This window comes from Ambystoma mexicanum, chromosome 2q (genome assembly GCF_040938575.1).
Source record: "Ambystoma mexicanum isolate Mex_15411 chromosome 2q, UKY_AmexF1_1, whole genome shotgun sequence".
In the NCBI taxonomy this organism is placed as follows: domain Eukaryota; kingdom Metazoa; phylum Chordata; class Amphibia; order Caudata; family Ambystomatidae; genus Ambystoma; species Ambystoma mexicanum.
The window spans coordinates 1,363,823,040-1,363,842,327 of NC_090924.1; positions in this window are offsets into that span (position 1 = coordinate 1,363,823,040).

Consider the following 19,288-nt stretch of genomic DNA (forward strand, 5'->3'; position numbering starts at 1 on the left):
AAGGCTGGGAGGGGAAGGGAGGGAAGGCTGGCTCTAGGATGGGAAACACAGGACTGGGAGGGTAGTGGAGGAAAGGCTGGCTCTAGGATGGGAAACACAGGGCTGGGAGGGGAGTGCAGGAAAGGCTGGCTCTAGGATGGGAAACAGGGCTGGGAGGGGAGTGCAGGAAAGGCTGGCTCTAGGATAGGAACCACAGGGCTGGGAGGGGAGTGGGGGAAAGGCGGGCACTAGGATGGGAAACATAGGTCTGGGAGGGGAGTGCAGGAAAGGCTGGCTCTAGGATGGGAAACACAGGGCCGGGAGTGGAGGAAAGGCTTGATCTAGGATGGTAAACACAGGGCTAGGAGGGGAGTGGGGGAAAGGCTGACTCTAGGATGGGAAACAGGGCTGGGAGGGTAGTGCAGCAAAGGCTGGCTCTAGGATGGGAAACACAGGGCTGGGAGTGGATTGCAGGAAAGGCTGGCTCTAGAATGGGAAACATAGGGCTGGGAGGGGGTGGAGGAAAGGCTGACTCTAGGATGGTAAACACAGGGCTGGGACGGGAGTGGGGGAAAGGCTAGCTCTAGGATGGGAAACACAGGGCTGGGAGGGGAGTGCAGGAAAGGCTGGTTCTAGAATGGGAAACATAGGGCTGGGAGGGGAGTGGAGGAAAGGCTGGCTCTAGGATGGGAAACACAGGGCCGGGAGTGGAGGAAAGGCTTGATCTAGGATGGTAAACACAGGGCTAGGAGGGGAGTGGGGGAAAGGCTGACTCTAGGATGGGAAACAGGGCTGGGAGGGAAGTGCAGCAAAGGCTGGCTCTAGGATGGGAAACACAGGGCTGGGAGTGGATTGCAGGAAAGGCTGGCTCTAGGATGGGAAACATAGGGCTGGGAGGGGAGTGGAGGAAAGGCTGACTCTAGGATGGTAAACACAGGGCTGGGACGGGAGTGGGGGAAAGGCTAGCTCTAGGATGGGAAGGTCAGGGCTGGGAGGGGAGTGCAGGAAAGGCTGGCTCTAGAATGGGAAACATAGGGCTGGGAGGGGAGTGGAGGAAAGGCTGGCTCTGGGATGCGAAACACAGGGCTGGGAGGGGAGTGGAGGAAAGGCTGGCTCTAGGATGGGAAACATAGGGCTGGGAGGGGAGTGGAGGAAAGGCTGACTCTAGGATGGGAAACATAGGGCTGGGAGGGGAGTGGAGGAAAGGCAGGCTCTAGGATGGGAAACACAGGGCTGGGAGGGGAGTGGAGGAAAGGCTGGCTCTGGGATGCGAAACACGGGGCTGGGATAGGAGTGGAGGAAAGGCTGGCTCTAGGATGGGAAACACAGTGCTGGGAGGGGAGTGCAGGAAAGGCTGGCTCTAGGATGGGAAACACAGGGCTGGGAGGGGAGTGTTGGAAAGGCTGGCCCTAGGATGGGAAGCACAGGGCTGGGAGGGGAATGGAGGAAAGGATGGCTCTAGTATGGGAAACACAGGGCTGGGAGGGGAGTGAAGGAAAGGCTGGCTCTAGAATGGGAAACAGGGCTGGGAGGGTAGTGCAGGAAAGGCTGGCTCTAGGATGGGAAACGACTGGGAGGGCAGTGCAGGAAAGAATGGATCTAGGATGGAAACAGGGCTGGGAGGGTAGGGCAGGAAAGAATGGATCTATGATGGAAACAGGTCTGGGAGGGTAGTGCAGGAAAGGCTGGCTCTAGGATGGGAAACGACTGGGTGGGAAGTGCAGGAAAGGCTGGCTCTAGGATGGGAAACACAGTGCTCGGAGGGTAGTGGAGGAAAGGCTGGCTCTAGGATGGGAAACACAGGGCTGGGAGGGTAGTGGAGGAAAGGCTGGCTCTAGGATGGGAAACACAGGGCTGGGAGGGGAGTGCAGGAAAGGCTGGCTCTAGGATGGGAAACAGGGCTGGGAGGAGAGTGCAGGAAAGGCTGGTTCTAGGATGGGAAACACAGGGCTGGGAGTGGAGTGGAGGAAAGGCTGGCTCTAGGATAGGAAACACATGGCTGGGAGTGGAGTGGAGGAAAGGCTGGCTCTAGGATGGGAAACACAGGGCTGGGAGGGGAGTGCAGGAAAGGCTGGCTCTCGGATGGGAAACACATGGCTGGGAGTGGAGTGGAGGAAAGGCTGGCTCTAGGATGGGAAACACAGGGCTGGGAGGGGAGTGCATGAAAGGCTGGATCTAGGATGGGAAACACAGGGCTGGGAGGGGAGTGCAGGAAAGGCTGGCTCTAGGATGGGAAACACAGGGCTGGGAGGGGAGTGCAGGAAAGGCTGGCTCTAGGATGGGAAACACAGGACTGGGAGGGTAGTGGAGGAAAGGCTGGCTCTAGGATGGGAAACACAGGGCTGGGACCGGAGTGCAGTAAAGGCTGGCTCTAGGATGGGAAACAGGGCTGGGAGGGGAGTGCAGGAAAGGCTGGCTCTAGGATGGGAAACACAGGGCTGGGAGGGGAGTGCAGGAAAGGCTGGCTCTAGGATGGGAAACACAGGGCCGGGAGTGGAGGAAAGGCTTGATCTAGGATGGTAAACACAGGGCTAGGAGTGGAGTGGGGGAAAGGCTGACTCTAGGATGGGAAACAGGGCTGGGAGGGAAGTGCAGCAAAGGCTGGCTCTAGGATGGGAAACACAGGGCTGGGAGTGGATTGCAGGAAAGGCTGGCTCTAGGATGGGAAACATAGGGCTGGGAGGGGAGTGGAGGAAAGGCTGACTCTAGGATGGTAAACACAGGACTGGGACGGGAGTGGGGGAAAGGCTAGCTCTAGGATGGGAAACACAGGGCTGGAAGGGGAGTGCAGGAAAGGCTGGGTCTAGAATGGGAAACATAGGGCTGGGAGGGGAGTGGAGGAAAGGCTGGCTCTAGGATGGGAAACACAGGGCTGGGAGGGGAGTGGAGGAAAGGCTGGCTCTAGGATGGGAAACACGTGGCTGGGAGGGGAGTGGAGGAAAGGCTGGCTCTAGGATGGGAAACACAGTGCTGGGAGGGGAGTGCAGGAAAGGCTGTCTCTAGGATGGGAAACACAGGGCTGTGAGATGAGTGCAGGAAAGGCTGGCTCTAGGATGTGAAACACAGGGCTGGGAGGGGAGTGGAGGAATGGCTGGCTCAAGGATGGGAAGCGACTGGGAGTGGAGTGCATGAAAGGCTGGCTCTAGGATGGGAAACAGGGCTGGGAGGGGAGTGCAGGAAAGACTGGCTCTAGGATGGGAAACAGGGCTGGGATGGGAGTGCAGGAAAGGCTGGTTCTAGGATGGGAAACACAGGACTGGGAAGGGAGTGGGGGAAAGGCTGGCTCTAGGATGGGAAACACAGGGCTGGGAGGGGAGTGCAGGAAAGGCTGGCTCTAGGATGGGAAACAGGGCTGGGAGGGGAAGGGAGGAAAGGCTGGCTCTAGGATGGGAAACACAGGACTGGGAGGGTAGTGGAGGACAGGCTGGCTCTAGGATGGGAAACACAGGGCTGGGAGGGGAGTGCAGGAAAGGCTGGCTCTAGGATGGGAAACAGGGCTGGGAGGGGAGTGCAGGAAAGGCTGGCTCTAGGATGGGAAACACAGGGCTGGGAGGGGACTGGGGGAAAGGCTGGCACTAGGATGGGAAACACATGGCTGGGAGTGGAGGGGAGGAAAGGCTGGCTCTAGGATGGGAAAGACAGGGCTGGGAGGGGAGTGCACGAAAGGCTGGATTTGGATGGGAAGCACAGGGCCGGGAGGGGAGTGCAGGAAAGGTTGGCTCTAGGATGGGAAACACAGGGCTGGGAGGGGGGTGCGGGAAAGGCTGGCTCTAGGATGGGAAACACAGGGCTGGGAGGGGAGTGCAGGAAAGGCTGGCTCTAGGATGGGAAACAGGGCTGGGAGGGGAAGGGAGGAAAGGCTGGCTCTAGAATGGGAAACACAGGACTGGGAGGGTAGTGGAGGAAAGGATGGCTCTTGGATGGGAAACACAGGGCTGGGAGGGGAGTGCATGAAAGGCTGGATCTAGGATGGGAAACACAGGGCTGGGAGGGGAGTGCAGGAAAGGCTGGCTCTAGGATGGGAAATACAGGGCTGGGAGGGGAGTGCAGGAAAGGCTGGCTCTAGGATGGGAAACAAGGCTGGGAGGGGAAGGGAGGGAAGGCTGGCTCTAGGATGGGAAACACAGGACTGGGAGGGTAGTGGAGGAAAGGCTGGCTCTAGGATGGGAAACACAGGGCTGGGAGGGGAGTGCAGGAAAGGCTGGCTCTAGGATGGGAAAGATAGGGCTGTGAGATGAGTGCAGGAAAGGCTGGCTCTAGGATGTGAAACACAGGGCTGGGGGGGAGTGGAGGAATGGCTGGCTCAAGGATGGGAAGCGACTGGGAGGGGAGTGCATGAAAGGCTGGCTCTAGGATGGGAAACAGGGCTGGGAGGGGAGTGCAGGAAAGACTGGCTCTAGGATGGGAAACAGGGCTGGGAGGGGAGTGCAGGAAAGGCTGGTTCTAGGATGGGAAACACAGGGCTGGGAAGGGAGTGGGGGAAAGGCTGGCTCTAGGATGGGAAACACAGGGCTGGGAGGGGAGTGCAGGAAAGGCTGGCTCTAGGATGGGAAACAGGGCTGGGAGGGGAGTGCAGGAAAGGCTGGCTCTAGGATGGGAAACACAGGGCTGGGAGGGGAGTGCAGGAAAGGCTGGCTCTAGGATGGGAAACAGGGCTGGGAGGGGAGTGCAGGAAAGGCTGGCTCTAGGATGGGAAACACAGGGCTGGGAGGGGAGTGGGGGAAAGGCTGGCACTAGGATGGGAAACACAGGGCTGGGAGGGGAGTGCAGGAAAGGCTGGCTCTAGGATGGGAAACACAGGGCTGGGAGTGGAGGAAAGGCTTGATCTAGGATGGTAAACACAGGGCTAGGAGGGGAGTGGGGGAAAGGCTGACTCTAGGATGGGAAACAGGGCTGGGAGGGAAGTGCAACAAAGGCTGTCTCTAAGATGGGAAACACAGGGCTGGGAGGGGAGTGGGGGAAAGGCTAACTCTAGGATGGGAAACACAGGGCTGGGAGGGGAGTGCAGGAAAGGCTGGCTCTAGGATGGAAAACATAGGGCTGGGAGGGGAGTGGAGGAAAGGATGGCTCTAGGATGGGAAACACAGGGCTGGGAGGGGAGTGGAGGAAAGGCTGGCTCTAGGATGGGAAACACGTGGCTGGGAGGGGAGTGGAGGAAAGGCTGGCTCTAGGATGGGAAACAAAGTGCTGGGAGGGGAGTGCAGGAAAGGCTGTCTCTAGGATGGGAAACACAGGGCTGTGAGATGAGTGCAGGAAAGGCTGGCTCTAGCATGTGAAACACAGGGCTGGGAGGGGAGTGGAGGAATGGCTGGCTCTAGGATGGGAAACAGGGCTGGGAGGGGAGTGCAGGAAAGACTGGCTCTAGGATGGGAAACAGGGCTGGGAGGGGAGTGCATGAAAGGCTGGCTCTAGGATGGGAAACAGGGCTGGGAGGGGAGTGCAGGAAAGACTGGCTCTAGGTTGGGAAACAGGGCTGGGAGGGGAGTGCAGGAAAGGCTGGTTCTAGGATGGGAAACACAGGGCTGGGAAGGGAGTGGGGGAAAGGCTGGCTCTAGGATGGGAAACACAGGGCTGGGAGGGGAGTGCAGGAAAGGCTGGCTCTAGGATGGGAAACAGGGCTGGGAGGGGAAGGGAGGAAAGGCTGGCTCTAGGATGGGAAACACAGGACTGGGAGGGTAGTGGAGGAAAGGCTGGCTCTAGGATGGGAAACACAGGGCTGGGGGGGAGTGCAGGAAAGGCTGGCTCTAGGATGGGAAACAGGGCTGGGAGGGGAGTGCAGGAAAGGCTGGCTCTAGGATGGGAAACACAGGGCTGGGAGGGGAGTGGGGGAAAGGCTGGCACTAGGATGGGAAACACATGGCTGGGAGTGGAGGGGAGGAAAGGCTGGCTCTAGGATGGGAAAGACGGGGCTGGGAGGGGAGTGCACGAAAGGCTGGATTTGGATGGGAAACACAGGGCTGGGAGGGGAGTGCAGGAAAGGTTGGCTCTAGGATGGGAAACACAGGGCTGGGAGGGGGATGCGGGAAAGGCTGGCTCTAGGATGGGAAACACAGGGCTGGGAGGGGAGTGCAGGAAAGGCTGGCTCTAGGATGGGAAACAGGGCTGGGAGGGGAAGGGAGGAAAGGCTGGCTCTAGGATGGGAAACACAGGACTGGGAGGGGAGTGCAGGAAAGGCTGGCTCTAGGATGGGAAATACAGGGCTGGGAGGGGAGTGCAGGAAAGGCTGGCTCTAGGATGGGAAACAAGGCTGGGAGGGGAAGGGAGGGAAGGCTGGCTCTAGGATGGGAAACACAGGACTGGGAGGGTAGTGGAGGAAAGGCTGGCTCTAGGATGGGAAACACAGGGCTGGGAGGGGAGTGCAGGAAAGGCTGGCTCTAGGATGGGAAACAGGGCTGGGAGGGGAGTGCAGGAAAGGCTGGCTCTAGGATGGGAAACACAGGGCTGGGAGGGGAGTGGGGGAAAGGCTGGCACTAGGATGGGAAACACAGGGCTGGGAGGGGAGTGCAGGAAAGGCTGGCTCTAGGATGTGAAACACAGGGCTGGGAGTGGAGGAAAGGCTTGATCTAGGATGGTAAACACAGGGCTAGGAGGGGAGTGGGGGAAAGGCTGACTCTAGGATGGGAAACGGGGCTGGGAGGGAAGTGCAGCAACGGCTGTCTCTATGATGGGAAACACAGGGCTGGGAGTGGATTGCAGGAAAGGCTGCCTCTAGGATGGGAAACATAGGGCTGGGAGGGGAGTGGAGGAAAGGCTGGCTCTAGGATGGGAAACACAGGGCTGGGAGGGGAGTGCAGGAAAGGCTGGCTCTAGGATGGGAAACAAAGTGCTGGGAGGGGAGTGCAGGAAAGGCTGTCTCTAGGATGGGAAACACAGGGCTGTGAGATGAGTGCAGGAAAGGCTGGCTCTAGGATGTGAAACACAGGGCTGGGAGGGGAGTGGAGGAATGGCTGGCTCAAGGATGGGTAGCGACTGGGAGGGGAGTGCATGAAAGGCTGGATCTAGGATGGGAAACAGGGCTGGGAGGGGAGTGCAGGAAAGACTGGCTCTAGGATGGGAAACACAGGGCTGGGAAGGGAGTGGGGGAAAGGCTGGCTCTAGGATGGGAAACACAGGGCTGGGAGGGGAGTGGAGGAAAGGCTGGCTCTAGGATGGGAAACACATGGCTGGGAGTGGAGGGGAGGAAAGGCTGGCTCTAGGATGGGAAACACAGGGCTGGGAGGGGAGTGCACGAAAGGCTGGATTTGGATGGGAAACACAGGGCTGGGAGGGGAGTAGAGGAAAGGCTGGCTCTAGGATGGGAAACACAGGGCTGGGAGGGGAGTGCAGGAAAGGCTGGCTCTAGGATTGGAAACACAGGGCTGGGAGGGGAGTGCAGGAAAGGCTGGCTCTAGGATGGGAAACAAAGGGCTGGGAGGGGAGTGCAGGAAAGGCTGGCTCTAGGATGGGAAACAGGGCTGGGAGGGGAAGGGAGGAAAGGCTGGCTCTAGGATGGGAAACACAGGACTGGGAGGGTAGTGGAGGAAAGGCTGGCTCTAGGATGGGAAACACAAGGCTGGGAGGGGTGTGCAGGAAAGGCTGGCTCTAGGATGGGAAACAGGGCTGGGAGGGGAGTGCAGGAAAGGCTGGCTCTAGGATGGGAAACACAGGGCTGGGAGGGGAGTGGGGGAAAGGCTGGCACTAGGATGGGAAATACAGGGCTGGGAGGGGAGTGCAGGAAAGGCTGGCTCTAGGATGGGAAACACAGGGCTGGGAGTGGAGGAAAGGCTTGTTCTAGGATGGTAAACACAGGGCTAGGAGGGGAGTGGGGGAAAGGCTGACTCTAGGATGGGAAACAGGGCTGGGAGGGGAGTGCAGCAAACGCTGGCTCTAGGATTGGAAACACAGGGCTGGGAGTGGAGTGCAGGAAAGGCTGGCTCTAGGATGGGAAACATTAGGGCTGGGAGGAGAGTGGAGGAAAGGCTGACTCTAGGATGGTAAACACAGGGCTGGGAGGGGAGTGGGGGAAAGGCTGGCTCTAGGATGGGAAACACAGGGCTGGGAGGGGAGTGCAGGAAAGGCTGGCTCTAGGATGGGAAACATAGGGCTGGGAGGGGATAAAAGGCTGGCTCTAGGATTGGAAACACAGGCTGGGAGGGGAGTGGAGGAAAGGCTGGCTCTAGGATGTGAAACACAGGGCTGGGGGGGGAGTTGAGGAAAGGCTGGCTCTAGGATGGGAAACAAAGTGCTGGGAGGTGAGTGCAGGAAAGGCTTGCTCTAGGATGGTAAACACAGGGCTGGGAGGGGTGTGGAGGAAAGGCTGGCTCAAGGATGGGAAGCGACTGGGAGGGGAGTGCATGAAAGGTTGGATCTAGGATGGGAAACAGAGCTGAGAGGGGAATGTAGGAAAGGCTGGCTCTAGGATGGGAAACAGGGCTGGGAGGGGAGTGCAGGAAAGGCTGGTTCTAGGATGGGAAACACAGGGCTGGGAAGGGAGTGGCGGAAAGGCTGGCTCTAGGATGGGAAACACAGGGCTGGGAGGGGAGTGCAGGAATGGTTGGATCTAGGATGGGAAACAGGGCTGGGAGGGGAGTGGAGGAAAGGCTGGCTCTAGGATGGGAAACACAGGGCTGGGAGGGGAGTGCAGGAAAGGCTGGCTCTAGGATGGGAAACACAGGGCTGGGAGGGGAGTGCAGGAAAGGCTGGCTCTAGGATGGGAAACAGGGCTGGGAGGGGAAGGGAGGAAAGGCTGGCTCTAGGATGGGAAACACAGGACTGGGAGGGTAGTGGAGGAAAGGCTGGCTCTAGGATGGGAAACACAGGGCTGGGAGGGGAGTGCAGGAAAGGCTGGCTCTAGGATGGGAAACAGGGCTGGGGGGAGTGGGGGAAAGGCTGGCTCTAGGATGGGAAACACAGGGCTGGGAGTGGAGGAAAGGCTTGCTCTAGGATGGTAAACATAGGGCTAGGAGAAGAGTGGGGGAAAGGCTGACTCTAGGATGGGAAACAGGGCTGGGAGGGGAGTGCAGCAAAGGCTGGCTCTAGGATTGGAAACATAGGGCTGGGAGGGGAGTGCAGGAAAGGCTGGCCCTGGGATGGGAAACATAGGGCTGGGAGGGGAGGGGAGGAAAGGCTGGCTCTAGGATGGTAAACAAAGGGCTGGGAGGGGAGTGGGGGAAAAGCTGGCTCTAGGATGGGAAACACAGGGCTGGGAGGGGAGTGCAGGAAAGGCTGGCCCTAGGATGGGAAACATAGGGCTGGGAGGGGAGGAAAGGCTGGCTCTAGGATGGGAAACACAGGGCTGGGAGGGGAGTGGAGGAAAGGCTGGCTCTAGGATGTGAAACACAGGGCTGGGAGGGGAGTAGAGGAAAGGCTGGCTCTAGGATGGGAAACACAGTGCTGGGAGGGGAGTGCAGGAAAGGCTGTCTCTAGGATGGGAAACACAGGGCTGGGAGGTGAGCGCAGGAAAGGCTGGCTCTAGGATGGGAAACACAGGGCTGGGAGGGGTGTGGTGGAAAGGCTGGCTCAAGGATGGAAAGCGACTGTGAGGGGAGTGCATGAAAGGCTGGATCTAGGATGGGAAACAGAGCTGAGAGGGGAGTGCAGGAAAGGCTGGCTCTAGGATGGGAAACAGGGCTGGGAGGGGAGTGCAGGAAAGGCTGGTTCTAGGATCGGAAACACAGGGCTGGGAAGGGAGTGGGGGAAAGGCTGGCTCTAGGATGGGAAACACAGGGCTGGGAGGGGAGTGCAGGAAAGGCTGGCTCTAGGATGGGAAACACATGGCTAGGAGTGGAGGGGAGGAAAGGCTGGCTCTAGGATGGGAAACACCGGGCTGGGAGGGGAGTGCACGAAAGGGTGGATTTGGATGGGAAACACCGGGCTGGGAGGGGAGTGGAGGAAAGGCTGGCTCTAGGATGGGAAACAGAGGGTGGGAGGGGAGTGCAGGAAAGGCTGGCTCTAGGATGGGAAACACAGGGCTGGGAGGGGAGTGCAGGAAAGGCTGGCTCTAGGATGGGAAACAGAGGGCTGGGAGGGGAGTGCAGGAAAGGCTGGCTCTAGGATGGGAAACAGGGCTGGGAGGGGAAGGGAGGAAAGGCTGGCTCTAGGATGGGAAACACAGGACTGGGAGGGTAGTGGAGGAAAGGCTGGCTCTAGGATGGGAAACACAGGGCTGGGAGGGGAGTGCAGGAAAGGCTGGCTCTAGGATGGGAAACAGGGCTGGGAGGGGAGTGCAGGAAAGGCTGGCTCTAGGATGGGAAACACAGGGCTGGGAGGGGAGTGCAGGAAAGGCTGGCTCTAGGATGGGAAACACAGGGCTGGGAGTGGAGGAAAGGCTTGCTCTAGGATGGTAAACACAGGGCTAGGAGGGGAGTGGGGGAAAGGCTGACTCTAGGATGGGAAACACAGGGCTGGGAGGGGAGTGCAGCAAAGGCTGGCTCTAGGATGGGAAACACAGGGCTGGGAGTGGAGTGCAGGAAAGGCTGGCTCTAGGATGGGAAACATAGGGCTGGGAGGGGAGTGGAGGAAAGGCTGACTCTAGGATGGTAATTACAGGGGTGGGAGGGGAGTGGGGGAAAGGCTGGCTCTAGGATGGGAAACACAGGGCTGGGAGGGGAGTGCAGGAAAGGCTGGCTCTAGGATGGGAAACATAGGGCTGGGAGGGGAGGGGAGGAAAAGCTGGCTCTAGGAAGGGAAACACAGGGCTGGGAGGGGAGTGGAGGAAAGGCTTTCTCTAGGATGGTAAACACAGGGCTAGGAGGGGAGTGGGGGAAAGGCTGACTCTAGGATGGGAAACAGGGCTGGGAGGGGAGTGCAGCAAAGGCTGGCTCTAGGATGGGAAACACAGGGCTGGGAGTGGAGTGCAGGAAAGGCTGGCTCTAGGATGGGAAACATAGGGCTGGGAGGGGAGTGGAGGAAAGGCTGACTCTAGGATGGTAAACACAGGGCTGGGAGGTGAGCGCAGGAAAGGCTGGCTCTAGGATGGGAAACACAGGGCTGGGAGGGGTGTGGAGGAAAGGCTGGCTCAAGGATGGGAAGCAACTGTGAGGGGAGTGCATGAAAGGCTGGATCTGGGATGGGAAACAGAGCTGAGAGGGGACTGCAGGAAAGGCTGGCTCTAGGATGGGAAACAGGACTGGGAGGGGAGTGCAGGAAAGGCTGGTTCTAGGATCGGAAACACAGGGCTGGGAAGGGAGTGGGGGAAAGGCTGCCTCTAGGATGGGAAACACAGGGCTGGGAGGGGAGTGCAGGAAAGGCTGGCTCTAGGATGGGAAACACATGGCTGGGAGTGGAGGGGAGGAAAGGCTGGCTCTAGGATGGGAAACACAGGGCTGGGAGGGGAGTGCACGAAAGGGTGGATTTGGATGGGAAACACAGGGCTGGGAGGGGAGTGGAGGAAAGGCTGGCTCTAGGATGGGAAACACAGGGCTGGGAGGGGAGTGCAGGAAAGGCTGGCTCTAGGATGGGAAACACAGGGCTGGGAGGGGAGTGCAGGAAAGGCTGGCTTTAGGATGGGAAACACAGGGCTGGGAGGGGAGTGCAGGAAAGGCTGGCTCTAGGATGGGAAACAGGGCTGGGAGGGGAAGGGAGGAAAGGCTGGCTCTAGGATGGGAAACACAGGGCTGGGAGGGGAGTGGGGGAAAGGCTGGCTCTAGGATGCGAAACACAGGGCTGGGAGGGGAGTGCAGGAAAGGCTGGCTCTAGGATGGGAAACACAGGGCTGGGAGGGGAGTGGGAGAAAGGCTGGCAGTAGGATGGGAAACACAGGGCTGGGAGGGGAGTGCAGGAAAGGCTGGCTCTAGGATGGGAAACACAGGGCTGGGAGTGGAGGAAAGGCTTGCTCTAGGATGGTAAACACAGGGCTAGGAGGGGAGTGGGGGAAAGGCTGACTCTAGGATGGGAAACAGGGCTGGGAGGGGAGTGCAGCAAAGGCTGGCTCTAGGATGGGAAACACAGGGCTGGGAGGGGAGTGGAGGAAAGGCTGACTCTAGGATGGTAAACACAGGGCTGGGAGGGAAGTGGGGGAAAGGCTGGCTCTAGGATGGGAAACACAGGGCTGGGAGGGGAGTGCAGGAAAGGCTGGCTCTAGGATGGGAAACATAGGGCTGGGAGGGGAGGGGAGGAAAAGCTGGCTCTAGGATGGGAAACACAGGGCTGGGAGGGGAGTGGAGGAAAGGCTGGCTCTAGGATGTGAAACACAGGGCTGGGAGGGGAGTGGAGGAAAGGCTGGCTCTAGGATGGGAAACACAGTGCTGGGAGGGGAGTGCAGGAAAGGCTGTCTCTAGGATGGGAAACACAGGGCTGGGAGGTGAGTGCAGGAAAGGCTGACTCTAGGATGGGAAACACAGGGCTGGGAGGGGTGTGGAGGAAAGGCTGGCTCAAGGATGGGAAGCGACTGGGAGGGGAGTGCATGAAAGGCTGGATCTAGGATGGGAAACAGAGCTGAGAGGGGAGTGCAGGAAAGGCTGGCTCTAGGATGGGAAACAGGGCTGGGAGGGGAGTGCAGGAAAGGCTGGTTCTAGGATGGGAAACACAGGGCTGGGAAGGGAGTGGGGGAAAGGCTGGCTCTAGGATGGGAAACACAGGGCTGGGAGGGGAGTGCAGGAATGGTTGGATCTAGGATGGGAAACAGGGCTGGGAGGGGAGTGGAGGAAAGGCTGGCTCTAGGATGGGAAACACAGGGCTGGGAGGGGAGTGCAGGAAAGGCTGACTCTAGGATGGGAAACACAGGGCTGGCAGGGGAGTGCAGGAAAGGCTGGCTCTAGGATGGGAGGGAAACACAGGGCTGGGAGGGGAGTGGGGGAAAGGCTGGCAGTAGGATGGGAAACACAGGGCTGGGAGGGGAGTGCAGGAAAGGCTGGCTCTAGGATGGGAAACACAGGGCTGGGAGTGGAGGAAAGGCTTGCTCTAGGATGGTAAACACAGGGCTAGGAGGGGAGTGGGGGAAAGGCTGACTCTAGGATGGGAAACAGTGCTGGGAGGGGAGTGCAGCAAAGGCTGGCTCTAGGATGGGAAACACAGGGCTGGGAGTGGAGTGCAGGAAAGGCTGGCTCTAGGATGGGAAACATAGGGCTGGGAGGGGAGTGGAGGAAAGGCTGACTCTAGGATGGTAAACACAGGGCTGGGAGGGGAGTGGGGGAAAGGCTGGCTCTAGGATGGCAAACACAGGGCTGGGAGGGGAGTGCAGGAAAGGCTGGCTCTAGGATGGGAAACATAGGGCTGGGAGGGGAGGGGAGGAAAAGCTGGCTCTAGGATGGGAAACACAGGGCTGGGAGGGGAGTGGAGGAAAGGCTGGCTCTAGGATGTGAAACACAGGGCTGGGAGGGGAGTGGAGGAAAGGCTGGCTCTAGGATGGGAAACAGTGCTGGGAGGGGAGTGCAGGAAAGGCTGTCTCTAGGATGGGAAACACAGGGCTGGGATGTGAGTGCAGGAATGGCTGGCTCTAGGATGGGAAACACAGGGCTGGGAGGGGTGTGGAGGAAAGGCTGGCTCAAGAATGGGAAGCGACTGGGAGGGGAGTGCATGAAAGGCTGGATCTAGGATGGGAAACAGAGCTGAGAGGGGAGTGCAGGAAAGGCTGGTTCTAGGATGGGAAACACAGGGCTGGGAAGGGAGTGGGGGAAAGGCTGGCTCTAGGATGGGAAACACAGGGCTGGGAGGGGAGTGCAGGAATGGTTGGATCTAGGATGGGAAACAGGGCTGGGAGGGGAGTGGAGGAAAGGCTGGCTCTAGGATGGGAAACACAGGGCTGGGAGGGGAGTGGAGGAAAGGCTCGCTCTAGGATGTGAAACACAGGGCTGGGAGGGGAGTGGAGGAAAGGCTGGCTCTAGGATGGGAAACACAGGGCTGGGAGGGGAGTGGAGGAAAGGCTGGCTCTAGGATGTGAAACACAGGCCTGGGAGGGGAGTGGAGGAAACGCTGGCTCAAGGATGGGAAACACAGTGCTGGGAGGGGAGTGCAGGAAAGGCTGTCTCTAGGATGGGAAACACAGGGCTGGGAGGTGAGTGCAGGAAAGGCTGGCTCTAGGATGGGAAACACAGGGCTGGGAGGGGTGTGGAGGAAAGGCTGGCTCAAGGATGGGAAGCGACTGGGAGGGGAGTGCATGAAAGGCTGGATCTAGGATGGGAAACAGAGCTGAGAGGGGAGTGCAGGAAAGGCTGGCTCTAGGATGGGAAACAGGGTTGGGAGGGGAGTGCAGGAAAGGCTGGTTCTAGGATGGGAAACACAGGGCTGGGAAGGGAGTGGGGGAAAGGCTGGCTCTAGGATGGGAAACACAGGGCTGGGAGGGGAGTGCAGGAATGGTTGGATCTAGGATGGGAAACAGGGCTGGGAGGGGAGTGGAGGAAAGGCTGGCTCTAGGATGGGAAACACAGGGCTGGGAGGGGAGTGCTGGAAAGGTTGGCTCTAGGATGGGAAACACAGGGCTGGGAGGGGAGTGCAGGAAAGGCTGGCTCTAGGATGGGAAACACAGGGCTGGGAGGGGAGTGCAGGAAAGGCTGGCTCTAGGATGGGAAACAGGACTGGGAGGGTAGTGGAGGAAAGGCTGGCTCTAGGATGGGAAACACAGGGCTGGGAGGGGAGTGCAGGAAAGGCTGGCTCTAGGATGGGAAACACAGGGCTGGGAGGGGAGTGCAGGAAAGGCTGGCTCTAGGATGGGAAACACAGGGCTGGGAGGGGAGTGGGGGAAAGGCTGGCAGTAGGATGGGAAACACAGGGCTGGGAGGGGAGTGCAGGAAAGGCTGGATCTAGGATGGGAAACACAGGGCTGGGAGTGGAGGAAAGGCTTGCTCTAGGATGGTAAACACAGGGCTAGGAGGGGAGTGGGGGAAAGGCTGACTCTAGGATGGGAACCAGGGCTGGGAGGGGAGTGCAGCAAAGGCTGGCTCTAGGATGGGAAACACAGGGCTGGGAGTGGAGTGCAGGAAAGGCTGGCTCTAGGATGGGAAACATAGGGCTGGGAGGGGAGTGGAGGAAAGGCTGACTCTAGGATGGTAAACACAGGGCTGGGAGGGGAGTGGGGGAAAGGCTGGCTCTAGGATGGGAAACACAGGGCTGGGAGGGGAGTGCAGGAAAGGCTGGCTCTAGGATGGGAAACATAGGGCTGGGAGGGGAGGGGAGGAAAAGCTGGCTCTAGGATGGGAAACACAGGGCTGGGTGGGGAGTGGAGGAAAGGCTGGCTCTAGGATGTGAAACACAGGGCTGGGAGGGGAGTGCAGGAAAGGCTGTCTCTAGGATGGGAAACACAGTGCTGGGAGGGGAGTGCAGGAAAGGCTGTCTCTAGGATGGGAAACACAGGGCTGGGAGGGGTGTGGAGGAAAGGCTGGCTCAAGGATGGGAACCGACTGGGAGGGGAGTGCATGAAAGGCTGGATCTAGGATGGGAAACAGACCTGAGAGGGGAGTGCAGGAAAGGCTGGCTCTAGGATGGGGAACAGGGCTGGGAGGGGAGTGCAGGAAAGGCTGGTTCTAGGATGGGAAACACAGGGCTGGGAAGGGAGTGGGGGAAAGGCTGGCTCTAGGATGGGAAACACAGGGCTGGGAGGGGAGTGCAGGAATGGTTGGATCTAGGATGGGAAACAGGGCTGGGAGGGGAGTGGAGGAAAGGCTGGCTCTAGGATGGGAAACACAGGGCTGGGAGGGGAGTGCAGGAAAGGTTGGCTCTAGGATGGGAAACACAGGGCTGGGAGGGGAGTGCAGGAAAGGCTGGCTCTAGGATGGGAAACACAGGGCTGGGAGTGAAGGAAAGGCTTGCTCTAGGATGGTAAACACAGGGCTAGGAAGGGAGTGGGGGAAAGGCTGACTCTAGGATGGGAAACAGGGCTGGGAGGGGAGTGCAGCAAAGGCTGGCTCTAGGATGGGAAACAGGGCTGGGAGTGGAGTGCAGGAAAGGCTGGCTCTAGGATGGGAAACATAGGGCTGGGAGGGGAGTGGAGGAAAGGCTGACTCTAGGATGGTAAACACAGGGCTGGGAGGGGAGTGGGGGAAAGGCTGGCTCTAGGATGGGAAACACAGGGCTGGGAGGGGAGTGCAGGAAAGGCTGGCTCTAGGATGGGAAACATAGGGCTGGGAGGGGAGGGGAGGAAAAGCTGGCTTTAGGATGGGAAACACAGGGCTGGGAGGGGAGTGGAGGAAAGGCTGGCTCTAGGATGAGAAACACAGGACTGGGAGGGTAAAGGAGGAAAGGTTGGATCTAGGATGGGAAACAGGGCTGGGAGGGGAGTGGAGGAAAGGCTGGCTCTAGGATGGGAAACACAGGGCTGGGAGGGGAGTGCAGGAAAGGTTGGCTCTAGGATGGGAAACACAGGGCTGGGAGGGGAGTGCACAAAAGGGTGGATTTGGATGGGAAACACAGGGCTGGGAGGGGAGTGGAGGAAAGGCTTGCTCTAGGATGGGAAACACAGGGCTGGGAGGGGAGTGCAGGAAAGGCTGGCTCTAGGATGGGAAACACAAGGCTGGGAGGGGAGTGCAGGAAAGGCTGGCTCTAGGATGGGAAACACAGGACTGGGAGGGTAGTGGAGGAAAGGCTGGCTCTAGGATGGGAAACACAGGGCTGGGAGGGGAGTGCAGGAAAGGCTGGCTCTAGGATGGGAAACGGGGCTGGGAGGGGAGTGCAGGAAAGGCTGGCTCTAGGATGGGAAACACAGGGCTGGGAGGGGAGTGGGGGAAAGGCTGGCTCTAGGATGGGAAACATAGGGCTGGGAGGGGAGTGGAGGAAAGGCTGACTCTAGGATGGTAAACACAGGGCTGGGAGGGGAGTGGGGGAAAGGCTGGCTCTAGGATGGGAAACACAGGGCTGGGAGGGGAGTGGGGGAAAGGCTGGCTCTAGGATGGGAAACACAGGGCTGGGAGAGGAGTGCAGGAAAGGCTGGCTCTAGGATGGGAAACATAGGGCTGGGAGGGGAGGGGAGGAAAAGCTGGCTCTAGGATGGGAAACACAGGGCTGGGAGGGGAGTGGGGGAAAGGCTGGCTCTAGGATGGGAAACATAGGGCTGGGAGGGGAGTGGAGGAAAGGCTGACTCTAGGATGGTAAACACAGGGCTGGGAGGGGAGTCGGGGAAAGGCTGGCTCTAGGATGGGAAACACAGGGCTGGGAGGGGAGTGCAGGAAAGGCTGGCTCTAGGATGGGAAACATAGGGCTGGGAGGGGAGGGGAGGAAAAGCTGGCTCTAGGATGGGAAACACAGGGCTGGGAGGGGAGTGGAGGAAAGGCTGGCTCTAGGATGGGAAACACAGGGCTGGGAGGGGTGTGGAGGAAAGGCTGGCTCAAGGATGGGAAGCGACTGGGAGGGGAGTGCATGAAAGGCTGGATCTAGGATGGGAAACAGAGCTGAGAGGGGAGTGCAGGAAAGGCTGGCTCTAGGATGGGAAACAGGGCTGGGAGGGGAGTGCAGGAAAGGCTGGTTCTAGGATGGGAAACACAGGGCTGGGAAGGGAGTGGGGGAAAGGCTGGCTCTAGGATGGGAAACACAGGGCTGGGAGGGGAGTGCAGGAATGGTTGTATCTAGGATGGGAAACAGGGCTGGGAGGGGAGTGGAGGAAAGGCTGGCTCTAGGATGGGAAACACAGGGCTGGGAGGGGAGTGCAGGAAAGGTTGGCTCTAGGATTGGAAACACAGGGCTGGGAGGGGAGTGCAGAAAAAGCTGGCTCTAGGATGGGAAACACAGGGCTGGGAGGGGAGTGCAGGAAAGGCTGGCTCTAGGATGGGAAACAGGGCTGGGAGAGGAAGGGAGTAAAGGCTGGCTCTAGGATGGGAAACACAGGACTGGGAGGGTAGTGGAGGAAAGGTTGGATCTAGGATGGGAAACAGGGCTGGGAGGGGAGTGGAGGAAAGGCTGGCTCTAGGATGGGAAACACAGGGCTGGGAGGGGAGTGCAGGAAAGGTTGGCTCTAGGATGGGAAACACAGGGCTGGGAGGGGAGTGCAGGAAAGGCTGGCTCTAGGATGGGAAACACAGGGCTGGGAGGGGAGTGCAGGAAAGGCTGGTTCTAGGATGGGAAACAGGGCTGGGAGAGGAAGGGAGGAAAGGCTGGCTCTAGGATGGGAAACACAGGACTGGGAGGGTAGTGGAGGAAAGGCTGGCTCTAGGATGGGAAATACAGGGCTGGGAGGGGAGTGCAGGAAAGGCTGGCTCTAGGATGGGAAACAGGGCTGGGAGGGGAGTGGGGGAAAGGCTGGCACTAGGATGGGAAACACAGGGCTGGGAGGGGAGTGCAGTAAAGGCTGGCTCTAGGATGGGAAACACAGGGCTGGGAGTGGAGGAAAGGCTTGCTCTAGGATGGTAAACACAGGGCTAGGAGGGGAGTGGGGGAAAGGCTGACTCTAGGATGGTAAATAGGGCTGGGAGGGGAGTGCAGCAAAGGCTGGCTCTAGGATGGGAAACATAGGGCTGGGAGGGGAGTGGAGGAAAGGCTGACTCTAGGATGGTAAACAAAGGGCTGGGAGGGGAGTGGAGGAAAGGCTGGCTCTAGGATGGGAAACACAGTGTTGGGAGGGGAGTGCAGGAAAGGCTGTCTCTAGGATGGGAAACACAGGGCTGGGAGGTGAGTGCAGGAAAGGCTGGCTCTAGGATGGGAAACACAGGGCTGGGAGGGGTGTGGAGGAAAGGCTGGCTCAAGGATGGGTAGCGACTGTGAGGGGAGTGCATGAAAGGCTGGATCTAGGATGGGAAACAGAGCTGAGAGGGGAGTGCAGGAAAGGCTGGCTCTAGGATGGGAAACAGGGCTGGGAGGGTAGTGCAGGAAAGGCTGGTTCTAGGAAGGGAAACATAGGGCTAGGAAGTGAGTGGGGGAAAGGTGGGCTCTAGGATGGGAAACACAGGGCTGGGAGGGGAGTGCAGGAATGGTTGGATCTAGGATGGGAAACAGGGCTGGGAGGGGAGTGGAGGAAAGGCTGGCTCTAGGATGGGAAACACAGGGCTGGGAGGGGAGTGGACCAAAGGCTGGCTCTAGGATGGGAAACACAGGGCTGGGAGGGGAGTGCAGGAAAGGCTGGCTCTAGGATGTGAAACACAGGGCTGGGAGTGGAGGAAAGGCTGGATCTAGGATGGGAAACACAGGGCTGGGAGGCGAGTGCAGGAAAGGCTGGCTCTAGGATGGGAAACGACTTGGAGGGGAGTGCAGGAAAGGCTGACTCTAGGATGGGAAATACAGGGCTGGGAGTGCTGGAAAGGCAGGCTCTAGGATGGGAAACACAGGGCTGGGAGTGGAGGAAAGGCTGGCTCTAGGATGGGAAACACAGGGCTAGGAGAAGAGTGGGGGGAAAGGCTGACTCTATGATGGGAAACAGGGCTGGGAGGGGAGTGCAGCAAAGGCTGGCTCTAGGATGGGAAACAAAGGGCTG